Source organism: Triturus cristatus, chromosome 8, assembly GCF_964204655.1.
Source record: "Triturus cristatus chromosome 8, aTriCri1.1, whole genome shotgun sequence".
NCBI classification, from domain to species: domain Eukaryota; kingdom Metazoa; phylum Chordata; class Amphibia; order Caudata; family Salamandridae; genus Triturus; species Triturus cristatus.
Genome location: NC_140591.1, coordinates 1,457,177,813 through 1,457,200,216, shown reverse-complemented (window position 1 = coordinate 1,457,200,216; position 22,404 = coordinate 1,457,177,813). Strand labels below are relative to the sequence as shown.

Here is a 22,404-nt window from a genome sequence, read left to right as displayed (position 1 = left end):
CAGATCCATTCCTTATAGCTTTGGAGGCCTGAAATAGTCCGAACTGTCACAGTTGTAGGAGGGTGAATTTTATTACTTGCGTTTGTACTGTCAATGGCAGCGCTGGCGGAGACAAAGTGTGATGCAAGCTGCAGTGGCCTCCTGACCAGAGAACCCTGGCACTTATGTTTTTTAACAAATTAAGCGCTTTAGGGAATTTAAACTGCTGCTGCCCTTGATGGATTTATTAAAAGAGAAACATACATTGATGGTGCCTCTGCCTTGCCTATTGTTTGAGTGTGGGTGCGTGCGAGGCTGTACTGTTGCAGTTACTTCACTTGCTCAACATTAGTGAGAGAAAAATTGCCATGAAGGGACCTCTGATGGTCTTTGTACGTGTGAAGCGCGCAGCTTTGCCATGTGTTGCACCTGTGATATGTCTGCTGTTTGTGCTGGGCCTTTGTCTGTTTGCGATGGAATCTTGAACTGCTCCTGTTTGTTCTGTCATTTTTCTGGAAGAGTGTTGCTTGCACTTTGCTGCAGTTGGTGCGTATATCGTGTGTATGGAATTGTGCACTTTCCTGCTATTTCTGCACCGTGTGCTTGTCGAAGTGTGTTTTGTGGCTGCACATACTATTCCATCGCTTTCAAGTTTCCCATGTCTGAGTAGGTCGTCCAGTCCTGGTTTTTTCTTTGCATCCTGGTACTTGTAGTCCTGTTTTGAGCTAACCCTACAGAGATATGAGAAAGTTGAGAGCTGTGTAAGAGCCTGTTCTTTGTGTGAGTGATGTGGGCAGTGCTGATGTATTTACCTGCTGTGTGGGTCAGAGGCATAACTATCATGAGTGCACCAAGTGCAGTGGCACCAAAGCCTAGCGGTGTAAGCATAGCTGCGAAGTTTCCCAGGTCAATTTATAAATAGTTAGGATAGTTCCATTTTTTCCCCTTATAATTGTGGTACTTGTACTCTTATTTTCCCAGTAAAAAACAGGAATGCAAGTTCAAGACTTCTAAGAAAAAACTGGGACTGGACTAACTAGTCATGAATGGACCTGAACATCTTGTCAGCTATGTTTAAGAGGCCCGGGAGAGTATGTCACTACTCAAACATGGAATGAGAGCACTTTCCTTGCTTGTATTCTGCCGAAGGCTCCTTGGGGGTGGGGTGTTTTTAGAGTGAGTGTGAGGGCATGTCTATCACACATATAGATTCCATTGCTGCAACCGGGCAGTACCTGTTCCATGTGTACGAAAAACCTGCATGCCACTGGCCATATTCTGATGATGTACAGTGACGCTTGAAAGAAACTTCCCACTATTCAAAAGTCAGCTTCTTTGCTTTTGTGTCCTTTCATCAGGACTTAAGTGAGATGTAAAAAATGGTGAATGTCTGAAAGGGGCGGGGCCTTAGGAGTGTATGTAGGAATCTTTTTCAGTAAGCATGGCCAGTGGGGTAACGAAAGCCCCCGCAGCGCCCACAGTGTGGGAGGGCACCGAGCTCCGGGGGGGGGCCCTCCGGCACCAGTAGGTCCCTGACCTAAGAGCTCCACACTAGGTCCGGAGCAAGAGGGGCCCACTGAATATACTTTGCAGGGGGCCCCCTCAAGTTTCCTTACGCCACTGAGTATGGCCTATCAAATTGAGGCTGAAGCCTATACAAGTAAACTAGAATTCTGTGCTCCCCACATCATGTGAATATATATGCACCCATGTGTGTGCTGCTATTTTTATTTTTATATGAAGTGTTTAGTCATACGTGAAAAATGGTGCAAAAGGATCAGACCTCCTTCTCTCAATTTGTGGGAAGGGCAATGTTTCAAAAAATTGTAAAATGCCCCTCATACACTGAAACCTGATTCAGTGTCATGCTTCATCATTGGGGTCTTCCTGCCCCTCTATGGGACGGGGCGTGCTACGACTTACGTAGACGCAGGAGCACTTTATTCAGTGATTGGTGAGTATGTGTAGTGCGTGGGATCGTGAAAAGAAAATGTGAGATGGTTAAAAATTCTCTGGCTAGTGGAACGAAAATACTTTATTGTCTTCCCTGGCTGAGAATAGTAAAAGTGGGGAGGTGTAGATGGTGTGCTATAATGAGTCACCTCCTACAAGGTCGACATGTTTCAGAAGCCATCCCCTTGGCTTTCTTCCTCAGGACCAAAAAACTGATCCCTGTTACACCTCAATGGGTGATAGAATAAATGTACATATGCCTGATAGTCCCAAACACTGTCCTTTGTTCCCTGTTATGGGAGTAGAAAAATATACCACTTGTATATCTTAAGAACCTGAAAAGAAAATAGAAAATTATTTTGGATAAATCATGGCTTTCATCATTTATCTTTATCTATTCACATCACCATCACGTGGAAAGTTTTAAGCTTTTTTGTGATACATTTCTCTTGTGCAACTCTGTTGTAGGTAATGGTACCATTTGATAAATATCCTCTACTCATAAATCATCTGAAAGAACACTTGTTGTGATTTCTAGTGCCCTGTATCTCATTTACTCAACATTCTATCATACATATGTATCTGCGATGTCTCTAGCACAGCAATTTGTTTTTCTTTTTTGTTTAATAATTCCTTTGAATTCAACCTCCATTTGGCTGCCTTTTGAAACTCCTCCAAAATAATCCTCAAAACAAACAAATATATGCTTGCTTTTTCAACTGATTCAATGTTAATCGTTCCAACAGGAAGTGGATCAAAATGAACCCTGTTTTGGGTCCATTTACCGGCGGCCCTCTTTAAAAATTCCAAGGTCTAGTGTTTTTTCAACCTATTCAGTGTTAATCGTTCCAACAGGAAGTGGATCAAAATTAACCCTATTTTGGGTCCATTTACCGGCGGCCATCTTTAAAATGTTACGGTCTAGTGTTTCCAGCCACACCTGTTTCCTATCAAGCATGCCTCCTTGCACTTTAAAAGACCGGGCTCTGGCAAACCTCAGTTTGGTTCTGACGAGCCACGATAAGGTACTTCCTTTGGTGATCGCGCGCCTGTCAGCATGTAAGTAGGACAATGGCATGTCCTTAAAAAAGCAAAAGAGACCATGATTGTGTGTTTAAAAACCACCCTGGCATTAAAACCTTGTTTTTCCTTCTGTTCTTTTAAACCCACAGCGTCTATTTGAAGGCGCCCTACACCGCTCGTGTGAGCTCATGGAGCGATAACGATAAAATTCTAAAGTATGTATCATGGCACGTCCTTTTGAGAGCATAAATACCATTTTTTTTTTTTTTTAATTAAAAAAGACACACTGTGAGATCAGTTTAAAAAGGACGAGTGCACAGACTTTTGCCAAACAACTCCCATTTTTTCCAAGGCCTGTCATGGGAGTACGAATGCAAGTGCTCGTTTGCTGTGATCATTAATCTGTAACCTTTTGGGGCACAATCAGAGTGTACACATATTTCCTTTTTGTATGAATGTATTGTAACATAAGATGTATCTTGCTAGGAGATAAATATGTATGATAGAATGTTGAGTAAATGAGATACTGGGCACTAGAAATCACAAGGAGTGTTCTTTCAGATGATTTATGAGTAGAGGATATTTACCAAATGGTACCATTACCTACAACAGAGTTGCACAAGAGAAATGTATTACAAAAAAGCTTAAAACTTTCCACGTGATGGTGATGTGAATAGATAAAGATTAATGATGAAAGCCATGATTTATCCAAAATAATTTTCTTTCAGGGCAATGCAGAGTGATTTAAATCGAATGCATTCCACCACGGAGAGCCAATGAAGGGACTTTAGCAGGCAGAATGATGTTTAGGAACATTGTAGAGAAAACAGGCAGCTGCCTTCTGCAACACTTGCAGTTTGCTTAGTGTCATTTTGGGGGGCCCTTAGTAAAGAGAATTTCCGTAGCCCAGATGGGACAGTATAAGGGCCTGGACCACTAGCCTCTTGGAGAGTAAGGGGAGTAGATGGAGAATCTTCTGAGTATCCTGAGAAAGACATAGCACGTTGCTGTGAGATTTGTTGCTTGGGAATCCAGATTTAAGGATGTATGCAGCCATACATCCAGGGTTTTTACGGCTTTTTTGGGAGCAGAGAGGAGGGTCAAGGCAATTTGGCCAGCCCATATCCATCAAAGGGTAGGGATTGTTGCCAAGAATCAGGAGCTATGTCCTGTTTCCATTCAATTTCAGACAAGAGTTAATCATCCAAGAAGCAACCTACTCTAGGCAGGAGCCTAGCAAGCCGGAGTGTAGTTTGTGGTTCTGAGTGAAGAAGGCCAGTTGTGTATCGTCCGCATAAGACACAATTGGGATCCCGAAAGACTGGACAATATCCACCAGAGGCGCAACTAGAGCCAAATTTCAGGGGGGGCTAAGAAAAAATTTCGGGGGGGCTGAATCTTTTAAGCCATAGGCAGAGTGGAGCTGCAGGAGCTCTTAGAAGGGGTGAAACAACAGCGAGGCCTCATTAACATGCAAATGATCTTTTAAAGACCTGTGAAGTGCTCGGGTGCGGCTGTGTGTGCGCCGGGAAGCTTTCTCATCCCGGGCCGCCACACACGACGGGGGGGGGCTGAAGCCCTGTGAGTCCAATGGGTGTTGCGCGCCTGATATCCACCAATATCCACGGCCGATATCGGCCTCCACTGAAGAGCCCTCAATGGCGGCTGTTATAAACACCTAGACGCAGCATTGTTCACATTATGCACTATACAGGAGTAATATACTGCCTGGTTAAAAAAATAGAGAAAAACAGCATTCTGGACAAGGCATTCACTCTTAAAACGTTAAATATAAACGGGAACTACATTACTGACATGGATTAGTTTAGCGTTTTTTACATTCATTGTTTAGAAATCAATCAGTGTTTTGGTCTGAAAGTTGAGGACAAGAATATAGGGACGTTTCATTTTCTATTTTTAAATATTGCCGGGTCTGAGACCCAGAGGGGCCCCACTCACTTAAGCTTTGCCTGTCATGATGCCCACGGCTAGTTCCTGAGATCTGGTCTTGGTCTAATGTTTCATGTGCTGTGTTCATCTGGTCTATTAAGTAAGAACAATGTCCACAAGGAACTTATTCACAAAGATCCATTAGCAATTTTGGAATAAAAGTTATACTCCCAGCTGATTTAATCCCCAAGCCAAAGAGAACGTACTTAATTAGTCTGGAGTACTTATTTACTTCAACAAGAGCAAGAATAATTTATTGCACAATTCACAATTATATCATAAACATTTTAGTTTTCAGGCACAAAAGAGAAATGGTGAAAAAGGTGAGAATAGAGCCCAGTGAGAATAATCGTAGCCTACAAAGTGAACTAAGTGTATAAGAGGTCTTTTTAAAAAACAATGAGGAGCATGTAAGAGTGTAACGAGTCTTTTTTGCTCTCCCTTTGTTGGATTCGACGACGTTTCAACCCTCTCTGGGTACGGGGTCTCTTCAGGACAATATCTGGGGACTACAAACAAGGAAGGAGTAAGTGCCCGAAATATACTAGATTTGTAAGTTGACTCAAGACTCCAGTTATTTATTGGCTTACCTAATTGTATTCAAATAGGATTTGAAGATTGGTAGATGGTATATGTCTGACGAAGTCTAAAAATACAAAAGGGATATATAAGGAGTTTAAAAATGTATCCTTATAGGGTATATCTATCTCTATACTGTTAATGAAAAAGCGTGTTTTACTTATTAAGCCCATAAGTAATTAATCAAATTATGAGCGTAACCTTGATTATAAGGACATCTTCCTGATAGGGCCTGGCCCTATTCTAGTACATATCCAATGAAACCTAGGTAGGTAATCACACTATAATAATCATCACTATGTAATGTCACTTACTTGGAGCATCTAATGTCTCCGCTGTCTCCTTGAACACTGGCAATGCTTGACAAATACAAGGACTAATTTAGCCAGTCCATATAATGATCTACAAAAAAATATATAATAAGGGACAATCGGTACCGGAGGCTACAGTATAATGATTTACTTTATATCTGTATGTAACAACTACTCACAGAACTGCTGTAGGGATACAAGATATCCGTGATCCAATTCCGACTGTAATTGATATGTCTCCGTAGTGAATACCTGTTGGACATTGAGGCCAAAGTTACTGCCAAAACATCACACAGGGAGATAGTTTGAAGGAAACAGTATGCGTGAGTAACTTACTTTTTAGAAAACGAACGAGTGAAGCATCCGAATCCTGAACGAGTGAAGCATTCGAATCCGCCGCGCAAGTCGGTGAGCAGTCTCCCAAGAAGCGGAAGTATTTAATTAAACCCGGAAGTGTGCGCATACACCGGGGAGGGAATGGGATTCAATGGCGGCCATCTTAAAAAGGCGTTTTATCTAATAGTTTCTGGAGTAAGTAATCGGTCCTTCTATGTGAAAAGGACTCAAGATGTTGAGAGTGGCCGGAATTAGGCGCATAAGTATTGGAATTGTATAAGTCAACCCGGAGGTGTGCGCATAAGTGTGGGAAGTGTATAAATCAACCCAGGTGTGTGCGCAGGGCAAGGAATAGGAATCAATGGCGGCCATCTTGGAGAGATGTTTTGTCTGATAGTCTCTAGGGTAATTAGTAGGTCCATATATATGAAATGGACTCAAAGTGTTAGGCGCATATGTATAGGAGAGCAAAACAGACTTGTTGATGGTCTTTTAGTACATTATTACTAGTACATGTAGCGTTCGATTAAGAGTGATACATAAGCGGCCATCTTCTAAAGGTCTATTAATGCATCAGTACTTGCCGCTGTACCAATACATTCAGGGCAATACATCGTTTTCTAGTCAAGCAACAAGTTATATTGCATTACATTTGATGTTGTACATTTAGATACCTCCACCTCTTATTTCAATGACTCAGAAGGCATCTCATGAGGACATCAGTAAATCAAACGTTACAATAACAAATCAAACGTTAAGGGAAATCGAATGCAATAAGGAAGATTGAATCCATTCATCAAGAGCTGCTGACATTCTACCTGATAATGTTCTAATACAGGCACCATAACCTTTCATTTCCTTATATGAATTAGATCATATGTACAAAAATAATTACTGGACACGTTATCCTGAGTAGAGCTTCTTCCAATTATGCTTCAATGTAAACTAATGAATTTCCGCCATTCCTCTAGACTGTTCAGACCAAGAGTTGTCGATTGACACTTATCGATCCATTTACATTCCAGTGTCTGTAGCAGGATTGACATATCACCTCCCCTAGGTGGCAGTTTAGCTTTTTCGATTACCTGCCACCTAATGTCATCGGGTGAGTGAGCTTTCTCCTTATAATGCTCAACAAGTGGAGCATTTTCAGTAGAACACCGTATTCTGCTTCGGTGTTGGCAGATACGGTTTTTGACTGGTTGAGTAGTCTGTCCAATGTAAATTAGCTCACACGGACACCAGATGCAGTATATAACATTACAGGTCGAGCAGTTCGAGAAATCGCGCAAGATGTAGTTAATGTTAGCATGTGAGAAGGACTTGGTTTCCTTAGTGAATTTACAAGCGATACAGCTACCGCATTTATGATGTCCAGTTATCGGGGGTAGGGACCAAAGGTCAGTGAGGCTATTTTTCGTTTCCTTGATACTTGTATCAGAATGGACCAAATGATCTCTTATGTTTTTCCCTTTTCTAAAGGAAAACATTGGCAACTCATGACCGATGTTAAGAGTGTTCAATGTGAGCCAGTGTCTTTTTATGGTCCTTTGAATTTGTGTGCTTAAGGGACAGAAAGTGGTCACACATACCAATTGGGGTGATGGTGTTTTTGCAGATTTTTCCAAGAGTGTCTCACGGGGACTAAACCAAGCGCGTTTCATTGACGTTTTTATCAATCTCTTGGGATAGCCCCTCTCTTTAAGTCTTGTGCTCAAAATGTCTGCTTCTCTGAAGAAATCAACCTTCTCCGTACAATTCCTTCTGAGCCTTAAAAATTGTCCATAAGGAAGGCCATCCCTTAAGGCTCTAGGATGGAAGCTGTTGTATTGTAGGAGGGTATTTCTATCCGTGGGTTTACGGTATAGAGTTACATCTAAATAATTGTTGTTATTTCTGATTTTCAAATCCAGAAAGGGAATTGACTCTTTGTCTTTACCTCATTTTATCAACAATGCTCAGGTACATCTATGGGTGCTATTTTTGCGCCAAACCTAGCAAATCTTTATGTTGGCGCATTTGAGGAGAAGTACATCTATGACGCCTCCAACCCATTCATTAACAACTTAAGGTGTTGGAGGCGTTATATTGATGACATCTTCTTCATATGGAAGGGAAATGAAGGAGAGCTTGAATCATTCATCAAATACTTACATGAATGTCAAACATCCTTAAAGTTTACATCGAACTCTGACAAAGAGTCAATTCCCTTTCTAGATTTGAAAATCAGAAATAACAACAATTATTTAGATGTAACTCTATACCGTAAACCCACGGATAGAAATACCCTCCTACAATACAACAGCTTCCATCCTAGAGCCTTAAGGGATGGCCTTCCTTATGGACAATTTTTAAGGCTCAGAAGGAATTGTACGGAGAAGGTTGATTTCTTCAGAGAAGCAGACATTTTGAGCACAAGACTTAAAGAGAGGGGCTATCCCAAGAGATTGATAAAAACGTCAATGAAACGCGCTTGGTTTAGTCCCCGTGAGACACTCTTGGAAAAATCTGCAAAAACACCATCACCCCAATTGGTATGTGTGACCACTTTCTGTCCCTTAAGCACACAAATTCAAAGGACCATAAAAAGACACTGGCTCACATTGAACACTCTTAACATCGGTCATGAGTTGCCAATGTTTTCCTTTAGAAAAGGGAAAAACATAAGAGATCATTTGGTCCATTCTGATACAAGTATCAAGGAAACGAAAAATAGCCTCACTGACCTTTGGTCCCTACCCCCGATAACTGGACATCATAAATGCGGTAGCTGTATCGCTTGTAAATTCACTAAGGAAACCAAGTCCTTCTCACATGCTAACATTAACTACTCTTGCGCGATTTCTCGAACTGCTCGACCTGTAATGTTATATACTGCATCTGGTGTCCGTGTGAGCTAATTTACATTGGACAGACTACTCAACCAGTCAAAAACCGTATCTGCCAACACCGAAGCAGAATACGGTGTTCTACTGAAAATGCTCCACTTGTTGAGCATTATAAGGAGAAAGCTCACTCACCCGATGACATTAGGTGGCAGGTAATCGAAAAAGCTAAACTGCCACCTGGGGGAGGTGATATGTCAATCCTGCTACAGACACTGGAATGTAAATGGATCGATAAGTGTCAATCGACAACTCTTGGTCTGAACAGTCTAGAGGAATGGCGGAAATTCATTAGTTTACATTGAAGCATAATTGGAAGAAGCTCTACTCAGGATAACGGGTCCAGTAATTATTTTTGTACATATGATCTAATTCATATAAGGAAATGAAAGGTTATGGTGCCTGTATTAGAACATTATCAGGTAGAATGTCAGCAGCTCTTGATGAATGGATTAAATCTTCCTTATTGCATTCGATTTCCCTTAACGTTTGATTTGTTATTGTAACGTTTCATTTACTGATGTCCTCATGAGATGCCTTCTGAGTCATTGAAATAAGAGGTGGAGGTATCTAAATGTACAACATCAAATGTAATGCAATATAACTTGTTGCTTGACTAGAAAACGATGTATTGCCCTGAATGTATTGGTACAGCGGCATGTACTGATGCATTAATAGACCTTTAGAAGATGGCCGCTTATGTATCACTCTTAATCGAACGCTACATGTACTAGTAATAATGTACTAAAAGACCATCAACGAGTCTATTTTGCTCTCCTATACATATGCGCCTAACACTTTGAGTCCATTTCATATATATGGACCTACTAATTACCCTAGAGACTATCAGACAAAACATCTCTCCAAGATGGCCGCCATTGATTCCTATTCCTTGCCCTGCGCACACATCTGGGTTGATTTATACACTTCCCACACTTATGCGCACACCTCCGGGTTGACTTATACAATTCCAATACTTATGCGCCTAATTCCGGGCCACTCTCAACATCTTGAGTCCTTTTCACATAGGAGGACCGATTATTTACTCCAGAAACTATTAGATAAAACGCCTTTTTAAGATGGCCGCCATTGAATCCCATTCCCTCCCCGGTGTATGCGCACACTTCCGGGTTTAATTAAATACTTCCGCTTCTTGGGAGACTGCTCACCGACTTGCGCGGCGGATTCGAATGCTTCACTCGTTCAGGATTCGGATGCTTCACTCGTTCGTTTTCTAAAAAGTAAGTTACTCACGCATACTGTTTCCTTCAAACTATCTCCCTGTGTGATGTTTTGGCAGTAACTTTGGCCTCAATGTCCAACAGGTATTCACTACGGAGACATATCAATTACAGTCGGAATTGGATCACGGATATCTTGTATCCCTACAGCAGTTCTGTGAGTAGTTGTTACATACAGATATAAAGTAAATCATTATACTGTAGCCTCCGGTACCGATTGTCCCTTATTATATATTTTTTTGTAGATCATTATATGGACTGGCTAAATTAGTCCTTGTATTTGTCAAGCATTGCCAGTGTTTAAGGAGACAGCGGAGACATTAGATGCTCCAAGTAAGTGACATTACATAGTGATGATTATTATAGTGTGATTACCTACCTAGGTTTCATTGGATATGTACTAGAATAGGGCCAGGCCCTATCAGGAAGATGTCCTTATAATCAAGGTTACGCTCATAATTTGATTAATTACTTATGGGCTTAATAAGTAAAACACGCTTTTTCATTAACAGTATAGAGATAGATATACCCTATAAGGATACATTTTTAAACTCCTTATATATCCCTTTTGTATTTTTAGACTTCGTCAGACATATACCATCTACCAATCTTCAAATCCTATTTGAATACAATTAGGTAAGCCAATAAATAACTGGAGTCTTGAGTCAACTTACAAATCTAGTATATTTCGGGCACTTACTCCTTCCTTGTTTGTAGTCCCCAGATATTGTCCTGAAGAGACCCCGTACCCAGAGAGGGTTGAAACGTCGTCGACTCCAACAAAGGGAGAGCAAAAAAGACTTGTTACACTCTTACATGCTCCTCATTGTTTTTTAAAAAGACCTCTTATACACTTAGTTCACTTTGTAGGCTACGATTATTCTCACTGGGCTCTATTCTCACCTTTTTCACCATTTCTCTTTTGTGCCTGAAAACTAAAATGTTTATGATATAATTGTGAATTGTGCAATAAATTATTCTTGCTCTTGTTGAAGTAAATAAGTACTCCAGACTAATTAAGTACGTTCTCTTTGGCTTGGGGATTAAATCAGCTGGGAGTATAACTTTTATTCCAAAATTGCTAATGGATCTTTGTGAATAAGTTCCTTGTGGACATTGTTCTTACTTAATAGTAATACCCAGTTCACAGGGACATATGGGTTGCTCTTGTTTGATATAAATAGTGTTCATCTGGTCAGCGGTCACGACGAGGTGTAATATATAGCCATGTAATAATTAAGGTAACTGCTATTTTGTACCAATTCAATTAAGCTTTATTCGGTACAAGTTAATGACCATAAAAGCACAATACACAAACATGATAAGAAAATACAAGGGCAAATTATAGTAGACATGAAATAAATTAATTAATACTAATTAAAATTAAGAGTATTTGCACCATTTAAAATACTGTTTTTGGTCCTAGAATAATGACACCTACATGAATTGCGCAATTCGTTACGAATGAGTATGGTTTTAATGTTACAGTCCGCATCTAAGGAATGAAACGCCAATTTTAAATGACAGCTAATTCTTCTGGGTACGATGTAGCTTGCTATCCGTGTGTATAAGCGCTCTGGTGCCCCATTCAGGAGTAGTAAGTAAGAGCTATACAAAGGCTACACTGTAATACATACGCACACGGACTACAATTCCCGAGGTGCTAAGATGGCGCACGCATGCGCGCTGTGAGCCGAAGGCACGCCCCCTGTCCTCAGCCTCAGGGCAGCCCCCCTCCCGCGCGGGTGCCTGGAGCTTGGCAGCTGTGGCGGTGAGGAGGCGGCGCTGGACGGCAGAGCGCAGCAGAGGGAGCAGGGACCGGGAGAAGGAAACCCACACCTGGACAGCGGAGCGGAGACAGCGGCGCCCGGGGACCTGCACGGCGGGTAGGCTGCGGGGCGGGGACATGCACAGAGCACTGCACCCCTGCATCTTTAGGGGGTGCCGCCAGCTGGCAGATATATCCGGGCACATCTGTTGGTATTATGCACCCCGAGAACCTCCTTCACACAGTCCCTTTAAAGGGGCACTCCCCACCAGAGGACAGAAACCTGATGTGTTCTGTGGTCCTTCCTGGTTCATCTCTTTGGAAACGTGCAGTGTTCCCAATGCACGTGCACTCTGCGAGGTTAATGGGGTGCATAACACATGCTCCCTCCATTAACCTAAACTCCCCAGTCCATGTTTGAAGTTTGTGGCCACACCGCGCCCTTTCATTTTCTACCCAGTATTTCATTGTGTACTAAAGATCTAATTATGACGAACAAGCAACCTGGCATAATGCGGGCAGTGTACCTCTCCCTTGCAGGACAAAGTGCGGGGGCACCGCATCAACCCCGCACGCTCTATTCTATTGCATGCCTATATCTTTTAACATTCTTCACGCGCTGCAGGTAATGTATATAATCCGTTTTTTGTAATGGTATGCATCATAAAGGTGTATATGCACTGTATTCGCAAATACAAAATATTACATCTGCTAAGAGAGCGCTCCACTGGCACCTGTCATAATTTGGAAGGCAGGTGTGACTATTACACATTCATCTCCAAACTATCGTCTACAGTATTCTTTCCGCATGCACGTAATATCCGCCCACTTGTATCTCTATAGTAAAATAATTGGGTATACTATCACCAACCCTTGTGTCTGCTTGGGCTGGAGTTATCCTGACCTGGAGTAAGTGTCAACTTCTTTGTTGGAGGATTTCGAAAGCTGTCCGCGTGTAGCTGTTTTCTAAGTAGATATTAAGTGGAGGTAGACGCTAATGTAGTCGAAGTGCGTGTCGTAAGCGTTTTTGTAATCAAACTTGTGACAAAGAACAGATGTGTTAACTGGAATTGTTGTGGTATTTCTGATTACCACGCCATGACGTAATGCCAACCTGTAACATTTCCGAATGCATGCTCGTAGTGGTCCAAAGTGTTCTGAAGTAAGCTTGCATGTCAGCGCTATATAAAGTCGAGTACAATTAATCGACACACAATTAAAACACCCTTTATTTGAGCCTGTTACACGTAGAGGTAAAAAAAGACTTCAAACATGTATGTAAAGTATGTGTGTTTAAAATGACATATTTTGTCTGGCAGTGATGTTTGCTTTGGGGGTTAGGTGCATTACCTGACAAGACCACACCAGTTACTACAAGTGCCTCGGCGTCATTTTTAAAGTGACACCGACACTGCCCTAATGCTTTATACATTAGCTATTGTAGTGCCACATGAGTGGGAGGGGTCCTTCGGTGAGGATGCGGGTTACACGACGGCTGGTTTGCAGCTTTTTGTTTTTCTGATGTGTGTTTGCAGTCTGTGTTTATTACTATGCATAGTGCTGTCTGGCACAGGGCCACGAGAGGACAAAAAAAATGCCGGGAGGAATTCCCCCCTTCTCGTGGGCTCGAAAACAACGTGATTGGGCTTCCTGCAACACGCAGACCTCTGCCTGCGTTTCACTCCTGACTCGGACAATAGGTGTAGCGCTGACGGACGTACAGATGGCCAGACTACCGTGCAACCCCAACAGGTTCCACGGTGTGTCCCCCTCTGCTAGGATGTGTCATCGTCGATGCCAAGTAATAGCCCCGCCCACCGAAATATGTCATCGAAACAACAGCAAGAGTCGCTACATTAACCCAGACACCCAGGAATACCGTGTCCCCTTTGTGAACCGTCATCCAAGCATTTCGAGGGGTTTATTTAACATTTTTGTATTTAATGTTTTGCATTTTTACTGAATTTCCATATGGAATATGACACCAGGAATAAGTAATCGAGTTCTAGGCAAAGAAGCGCAGAGTAAAATGAGCTCCTGACGCTTCAAAGTGTTTAATTTGAATATTTCGTGCGTATCATTGCTTTTGAATTTCAAAACCGAGAATGAAGGTGAACACAATTTATTACAAGCAGACGTGAGGTAACGAAAAACAGGGCAATTTCGATGTCAAATGTTGTTTTTTGTTTAACATTTCCAGGTATTCCATGACAGTAAGCACAATCATTCTAATGCATAGGGTAGTAGGGAAAGAACATCAGGGTAGCAGTAGGAATTCTACTAAACTAGATTGTGTTCCACGTTTGCTTTTGCGATGCTAACTCTGCTCTTAAGATGGCTACCATGATGACCAGGGTGGAAGGGGGCTGGTGGGGTGCTGGAGGGACGCCGAGCTAGAGAGTGGTGAGCAGCAAGTGGAGAGGGGCCCGGGATGCCAGTGTGGAAGGACAGCAGTGACTGAGTCTTTGAAAGCACTCACAGGAGTTCTTCTAACAGTTTGCAGGTTATTCCTGAGTTTAGGAAGCTGTTAATGCTTTGAGGATCTCAGTGAAGGTTTTCATAACCTTTGGCACCTTGGTAACCAAAGTGCTTTCCTCCCCATCCCTGGTGTTTGATGGCTGAGGTGGCACTTCCGAAGAGGGTGCTGGGTGGTAGTGTGTGATTCTAACTGAGGGCAGAGTGAATATGAGGCTGGCCCTGCACTCAGTGTCCTCTGCACCATCTCCAGTCCTTGGCGTTTAACCTACAACTCATTGTTATCAAGCATGTTTGTGTATTTAGTTTGTTGGAAGCAAACCAAGACGGCAATGCCCAGAATGCATTAGGGTGACACATGAAAGCCTGGGACAGGTGACATTGTCTGGTAGCCACAATAGATACCAGACTTCAAGAAAGCTAAATATTAAAACTGAAGACTTTGAAGCCAGTTCTCTTGAAAAGGCATCACCAGTGGAGCTCTTTAACCACAGCGGTGATGTGTTGTCTTTCTCTTGCACCAAAGATGATTCTGGCTGCTTTTTCTGTCCTATCTTTCATTTGTTAATCGGTCTTTTGAGAATTCCTCAGTTTAGTGAATTCTAATTCTGAGTTGGGTTCATTGCCTTTCTGAAACCTCCTGTCTTCTTCTTTGAACCCACTGTCCTTAGATCCCTTGGGCTCCCTCCGTGGCAGTTCTTGCACACTGCAGTGCATGCCACAAAAGTGCACTGCAGCACATGCTACACTGGTTGGGTTGCAGTTCTCATCGGTTGGCAAGATTAGAAGTTCTGCAGTGGGGCCGCTGCGCCTCCATTGTGTGCGTTCTTCTTTGATTGACAGGGACACCCACAACGGTATTACATACATCCTTTTCGTGGGCTACTAGGCCCTTTTGTCATAGGGGCCAGTTCAAGCTTAATTGGCTAGTAGCTAAGCTGCGTTACTCTGCATGTGTGGTCTGACACTGTGGGCGAGAACTCCGGCCCAACTTTTTAGAGCAACAGCGCCCCCCAACACCCACTTTGCATGGAAGTCGCAGTCTATAACCATAACCCTTCGGGTGTAACCTGAAAGTGTCCTTGGAAATCGACCACAATTATCACCTAGGGCTTCTAAATGTCTCACAGATTGACTATGTTTTCTAAATCCCTCTGTGAGGGTGCATAGTAGAGCTGTTGTAGTTAGAAAGGCCACTGGACTGGGAAGAGTTTCCATGATTTGTATGGGCACCTCGCCCCCACCCTCTTTGGAAATTGGTAGATTGCTCACTTCAACTGTTTAATGCTGTCACAGTGCCAAAACATATGGGTTTGCAGAAAAGGTCTTATAAGACATACCTGTAATTACAAAGAGTGCTCATTACTCTTGGGGTAATGCGGAGAAGCTCTTTAAAGAGCATCTGCCATTAACATACTTTGTGACGTGCTTGGATACCCTTCCAAGGGAGCAGTACATTTTTAACACTTTTCTTGACCATTTCTGATCCAGGCCCAAAACAGTGCTGTCTGAGAGTGGAATCGCGAAATTGTTTATGGGTAGAGTTTTAAACATTTTTACAGGGATTCAGTTGAACCCTTCACAGCTGGAGTCTGTTCTCAGTACAGTTATATTTGGCTCTGGGTAGCACCCGCAAAGGGGTACCCATTTCAGAATTTTATGTAGAACTCGTCCGCTTGTACTTGTAATCCATTTCCCAATCACATTTAATGTTCTTGTATAGGCATGTTTGGGATACACATTGAATCAAACACCATCGTCTGCCCCTTTCTAATCACTTGATCCAGGTTCTACAAGTAAGGGTAGAATTTATGTAACAATTTGCAGCAATAACCTTGTATTAAATTTGTTTCGATCGTCTAGGTAAGCGCCAGTGGTGCTGTAAGTACAAAAGGTGTGCTTTAAAAACAGTTCTGTATTTAGTCTAAATGTTTCTATTGCAAGTGGATCACCAGGGTTTGTTTAGCAGCCTCTGGACAGATTTGATTTTTGTAAAATTAAGAACAAGAAATTAGTTACAGATGCTCGTGTAAAATTACATACTCTTTCAAGAATTCAAGCTTCTTGGGTTCGTGCAGACTCCAGCTTCCCCGAAAGAATGATTAGTTACTGAATCCCATGTTGGCCGACTCAGTTACGGATGGGGTAGAAGGTTTAAAGGTATGCCGAAGTGGATCCAGATTGTCACAAGTTCGCAGAACCTCTTACCACCAAACATTGTTGCGTTTTGACAAGATCCGTCCAAATGCACACATTTGACAGCGTGGTGCATTGTTTTGATTGCCCTTGGTGCCTATTATAAGATCCCCCCCCCATTTAGCAGCCTGCTCAGGTCTCTTCTTCCAGAGAGGAGGGAACATCACAAACCTATCACATACCCACCCTCACCCCCACACAAGCCAGTGTATCTGATCCGATTAGCTGTGACCGAACGAGGATTGCATGCTCGTACAAGCCCATGTGCGTTATACTTGAGAACCCTCTTCCCCTCCGGAAAGGGAATGTGTCCAGGCTATACACAGACAACCCAGTGCAGGAACCAGTTAAGCAGGCTATAATCATAAGAAATACCATAAAGGAATCTGCAGAGCTGCTCAAACCTGCCAGCACACTGACAGCCATAAAACCACGCGTCTGGGTCTCACACCTTCTCATCCACCACATTTCTACGTGCTGCATCCCATACCACGATAACCACACCTCGGTGGTCCTCACACATTACATGGAGACATTTCCTACAGAGGTCCACAAAACAAAGACGATGCCCTTCATTCCACACACCCTACACAGCTTTGCATGTAGGTTGGCGTTTCAGTTCCCCACATAAGGGTAGTGAGTGATATATATATACAATTAGGTTCACTCTTCTATACTAGTTTCAGGTAGTGAGAATTCTCTCTGGCTCAGTCGCTGCTGCTACCTGGAAGCAGCAGTGGGGCACGAAAAAATCACTTGCCTCCGGCATCCTCTTCCTGCCTTCTTGGGAGAAACTGGAAGCACGAGGGCTCCCACGCTCCCCGCAGCCAATCACAACACTGCAATGTAGCGTTGTGATTGGACTGAGCGTCGTGAGACACGCTCAGCCAGGGGCTGGATGGGTTGGCATATTCTCCACACAGCTGTAATGCAGCCTGCATGGACAATAGGGAAAGTACGCATGACTGTTTTGGGAAGCCAGAGAGGGCCGACCAAACAGTCATTGCACACTTAGGAGGGTTGTACCACTCCTCCCCTGCTCTGCAGCCCCGCCCCCTCACGCAAGCTGCCGCAGCAGGAGAACAAAATAAAATGATAATAACTTTAGTTATCATCATTTTGTTTTTTCCTTTGTTTTGCTGCTTCAAGGCAGTGGGGCAACGCTCCTCCGCCTTAGCAGAGGAGCCGACACTGCTCTGGCTGAATGCAGAGCTGGAGTTTCTTTGAGCATACTGGTTATAGCAGTAACTAGATGTTATTCATTGTACTTAAATACAACCGAGCAGCTCTAGGTTCCAGGGTCTGTAGAACCCATGAACAGGGCTCACAACTTTAGTGTCTCACTCCAGCTTTTCTCTCCTTTGGAAGTGTTGGTGAATCTCTTCACTGCCTCGGGGACCTCAGAATTGTAACAGAGGATCCGGCATGGAAGAGGCCGGCTCTTCCCTTAAAAGGTGGTCTATCCGGAGCATGCCCTGTTCACAGTCCATCCATGGGCACGTGCAGCCTGTCCTGCAGAGTTCCCTGGCTAGAGATGGCACCATCCTTTAGCTGCAGACGATCCGTATTTATCTGACTAAGTGCAGTTTCGTAAAGATATCTGGGAAGCTGACGTCACTCACAGGAGTCTGTTCGGGACTATTCATTACCCAGCATGCTAGTAAAAGGGCAGGAGGCATGATGACCATCGAGTGTATGCAGCTTCAACTCGGGGAAGTATTAAATACTCTGCTGTGGTTTCGGCTGCACGTTTTCAGTCCGTCCTAGACGCATGGCTGCTTACTTTGGTTTCCTCGGTCATAAATGTCACAATTTTCTAAAGTTTCACGCAACTCAAAATAACGCCTTTGTTTTGAATGCTTTCAAATATATTTCTCTGCATGAATGCCAGACTTGTCACAGAGTTGCAAAACAAAACATGCTTTTCATTGCTGTGACGTCTTTCAGAGAAGCGACCACTTCCTTTTCTCTCCCCCTCCCAATCCGGACGCCCCCCCACGCACTCACACATGTCGATCTCTACCCCCACGCGTGTCTCTAGAGGTCCGAATGAGAGCGAGGAATGACGGTTTGTCATCTCCCACCGCTCTCTCGTCTCCATGGACTTGAAGGAAATGTACAATATTGACAGCCATGGCTGCCCCTCCCTCAGCGCCGCTGTCAGCACAGAGCCAGTATTGAGAGGAGAAGGCATGGCCCCGAGCTGGGTGTGCACAGGAGCAGAATAGGCAAGACCCCTCTAATTTGCATACCACTTAACATCACAGGAAGTGACATTTCAGGAAGTGACGTCACTTGACCGTCCTTCAACATTGAAGTGACTTTCCATGGGCCTCTTTTGAAATTAAGAAAATATAAAAAAAAAACGAATTAAAATACATGCAAACACCCAACGGCTCCAAGTTCCAATGCCTTTCGTTAATCACATCGGATAGTAAAGTTCTCCTCAGGACTTTTTATTAACGGGCCAATAGAGCTAGGACAAAAACAGTCACATGAAAGGCTGACTCTTAAAAGGGAGGTTGGGTTGGGGCTGGGGGAGGTTATATAAACTTATTAACCTGTTTTAAAATAGCCCTAAATGCCACACATCTGCCTTCCCAAACACTTTAAATAACATGCCCCTCTAGTACCCACTTTATGGTGCTCTATTTACCAGCCTCGGAAGGATGGAAGGTTGAACCTGCCTTGCAGGATTCAAACACAAAACCTCCAGAACATCACATTTTGTCTGCAGGGAGTCTTCCGTTCACTGAGCCATCCTGATTAAAGAAGGCATGTGTGAAACACAGCCTGACCTCACTGGCTCTTCCCCAGATCCATTCATCTACCTTAGCTCTTCTGATTCTCTCCCCACCCGAATCTTGTTTCTCAATACTATCCTTCTATAATTTGATACATCTCCTCCCTTCGTGTGATTACCTTTAGTCACTGCTTTCTTTCTTAATTCTTTGCTTCTTATTCTGTCCTGCTCTTTTGTTCCTCTTCCTATTTTTGCTTCTTTCCTTTGCTGCCTCTTTCTTCTACCCCCTGTTCTGTCCCAGCTCTTTTTACCCTCTTTTCTTTCTCTCATCCTCTCCTACCCCTTGATCCACCTAAGCTGTTTCTTTCCCTTGCCTAACACCCTATTTCTATTTTTTTTTGTCTCATGTACCTCCCTTCATGTCCTCAACTTTCTCCGTCTTTGTGTTCACTACCCTTCGTTTCAGTACATCTTCAGTCCCTCTCCTGTCATCCAGTCTTCACCCTGTCTCCTATCCCAGAAAGTGACTAGCCAATAGACAGGCCCCTGGAATTATGCGATTGTGCGACATGGCTTTGCCACACAAACCATCATGTGCTGCATATTTGGCAGATTAAAAAAAAGTCTCTAGCTCCAAAGGATCAAAAGTCACAAAAAAGGTGGCAACAAGTGTTGCAGCGCAGTGGAAGGCCATTTGCAACGGTTGATTGGTCAATGTTTGGTTGCATTTTGCTGTATTTGGGTGTTAAACTGGTTCTAATGAGGTAAAACGTTTGCCCAGACAGTATTAAAATGTGCAACAAGCATTTGCAAAGCGAGTAGGTCTCGCCTATGAGAGCTGTTGGCGTTGTTAATGGTTTGAAGCCATGCTGTACAGCAGTATGGTTGCTTTGCATGTGGATAAAAAGTGCTATGACACAGCCATGGGTAATGCACTTTAAAACAAAAAAGCGCACCAGCACTGGATGCATCATAGTCCTTGTTTTGTTATTATTTTTAGCCATACAGCACAGCGGTCACACCGATATACAGCATAGCTAGAGATCATTGCCAAAGTCGTCAATGGCAGAGCTACTAGTCTCAAAGGCGAGACCTATTGGATTTGCCAATGCTTGTTAGGCCTCAGCACAACACCCCTGTATTTCTGAGAAAACCATATACTCTCCCCTTGCGTGAAACAGAAAAATCTTTAATTACGCAAAAAATCCTATCACATAAAGAAATCAATTGCTCCCATGTCTTAATAAAAATACATTTGGAAGCAGATAACTGTTACCACAATGAAAGCAGATAACATCTGTGGTCACAAACATCCATGTCAAAGGAGAAAAGGGCTTGGCGTGTGTGGCATAGTACAACATAGCTTAAAATGGCAAGAGGTTCACCGAGAACAACCGGGAAGAAGAAAAAATAAGATTAGTACCTCAAACACTACTCGATCAGCGGAAGGTGAGCAATCAAGCTGAAGCAATCTGTACTTGGTCCCTGCTCCAGTTGAAAGTAGAGGAAGTGAAGCCAGCATGCGGTGATCAATTAGAATGCAGCAAAGAAGAGTGACAATGAAGGCTGTAAGCACATTGTTGTATACAATATATCTCTGGCAAGTGAAAGCGCAAGCAGTGCATGTTCTGTCGCAGGTGAGACCTACAAATGACAAAATAAAGAACTAATAGTATCACCATAACATGCTGCATTACGCCGCATAATGTGGCTTTTCTTACCACATAATTTAGTCAACCCTTCTGCATAATTTGGTCCTCCCCTTTTGCATTAGTCTAATGGCCTTGCCTACAGACCATCATAGCGGAAGGAGCATTTTTAGTGACAGGTCGCACGGGGCACATGCACTATAACAAATGATTTTCGGAGGAAGCTTACCTATGGTTACTCATGGTGGTACACTGATGAGGGGGCCCTGTGCCACTACCTATTCTACACATGCCTACAAGTAACGCTGACAGGACCCTTGCTATTGGTTTAGTCGAGGCGCTACTTAAGAGGATGGGGGAAGCTGGTGTTATATAAAACGAGTTACAAATGTAAGTAGTAAAAGTAGGTATGATACTCGAGTACAGAGTGTGCAAAGCGTAACATAAAGATAAAACTGTAAACTCCCAAGGTGGTGTCAAGAAGAAAAAATTTGAAGGGGTAAAGTTAAAAAAAACTCACACACGAGCAGATTATTAACATTCTATTTAATACCGGACATGAATAATTGTCAGAATACGGCGAATGTATCGGTAAATAAACGGCATTTGATGTCCGAAGACGGTTCAATCCGTCAGTGAGCAATCTCCATAAATGGCCTCTTAGTCCGAGTTTCTATTTTGCAACTACATGCAACTCTACTGTATTGATTTTTTAAGTGTTGTGTATACCCACTCTCAGCCGTGTCCTTCCTCAGTGCTGCCATTCAGCACTCTTTTTCTCTCAGCTGTCTGCTGGTAAACACAATTATGGTTTTAACTACGTGTATTTTTTTTTTTTTGGGGGGGGGGGGGGCAAGCCTGCACGACAAGCTCACCGATGTAAGAAAAGCTGATCCTGTGGTTGCAAAACATGCTGTCTACTCGACATTTGTGGTGTCTGTTTACGAGGAGTTTTAACATGCAGGCTCAAAGCGGACAACTGCTCCTCATTACAGTTGACCGCGTGCCAGAAGATTTTTGGACGCAGGAGCTGAAATATAGCTCAACAACATCAGTTTAAATAAAAAAAAGAAACCTTCAGGGTTATGTTTTTTTTTGCACGCTCCCTGTGCAGCTACACTCCGCCCTTTGCTTGACACCATGTTCGGCCGCGCGCCAAGCACTGCAAACCCTGTCTGTGTTCGGATGTCGCGGTGGCACGTGATGGGCGGAAACCTCCGCCCAATCAGCGTGGACATGTGCCTCTCGTTATGTCTCACCCTTCTCATATCGCCTGAAAAACACACAACTGTTTTGTTCTGGTTGCCTGGACTGCT

The 22,404-nt window shown here is 43.2% G+C and overlaps 1 protein-coding gene across 2 annotated transcripts in view; it reads left to right on the top strand.

Annotated features, from left to right (window-relative positions):
* The window catches only part of CAPN5 (calpain 5), a 555,036-nt gene that overhangs the window by 34,668 nt on the left and 497,964 nt on the right, over nt 1–22,404 (top strand). The window contains exon 1 of one of the 2 annotated variants that reach the window (XM_085623259.1): nt 11,980–12,143. The exons of the other annotated variant lie outside the window; for it this stretch is intronic. The gene's annotated coding sequence lies outside the window, so the exon portion shown is untranslated. Of the gene's footprint in view, nt 1–11,979; nt 12,144–22,404 lie in introns of those variants that run through there. 2 annotated transcript variants of the gene reach the window in all.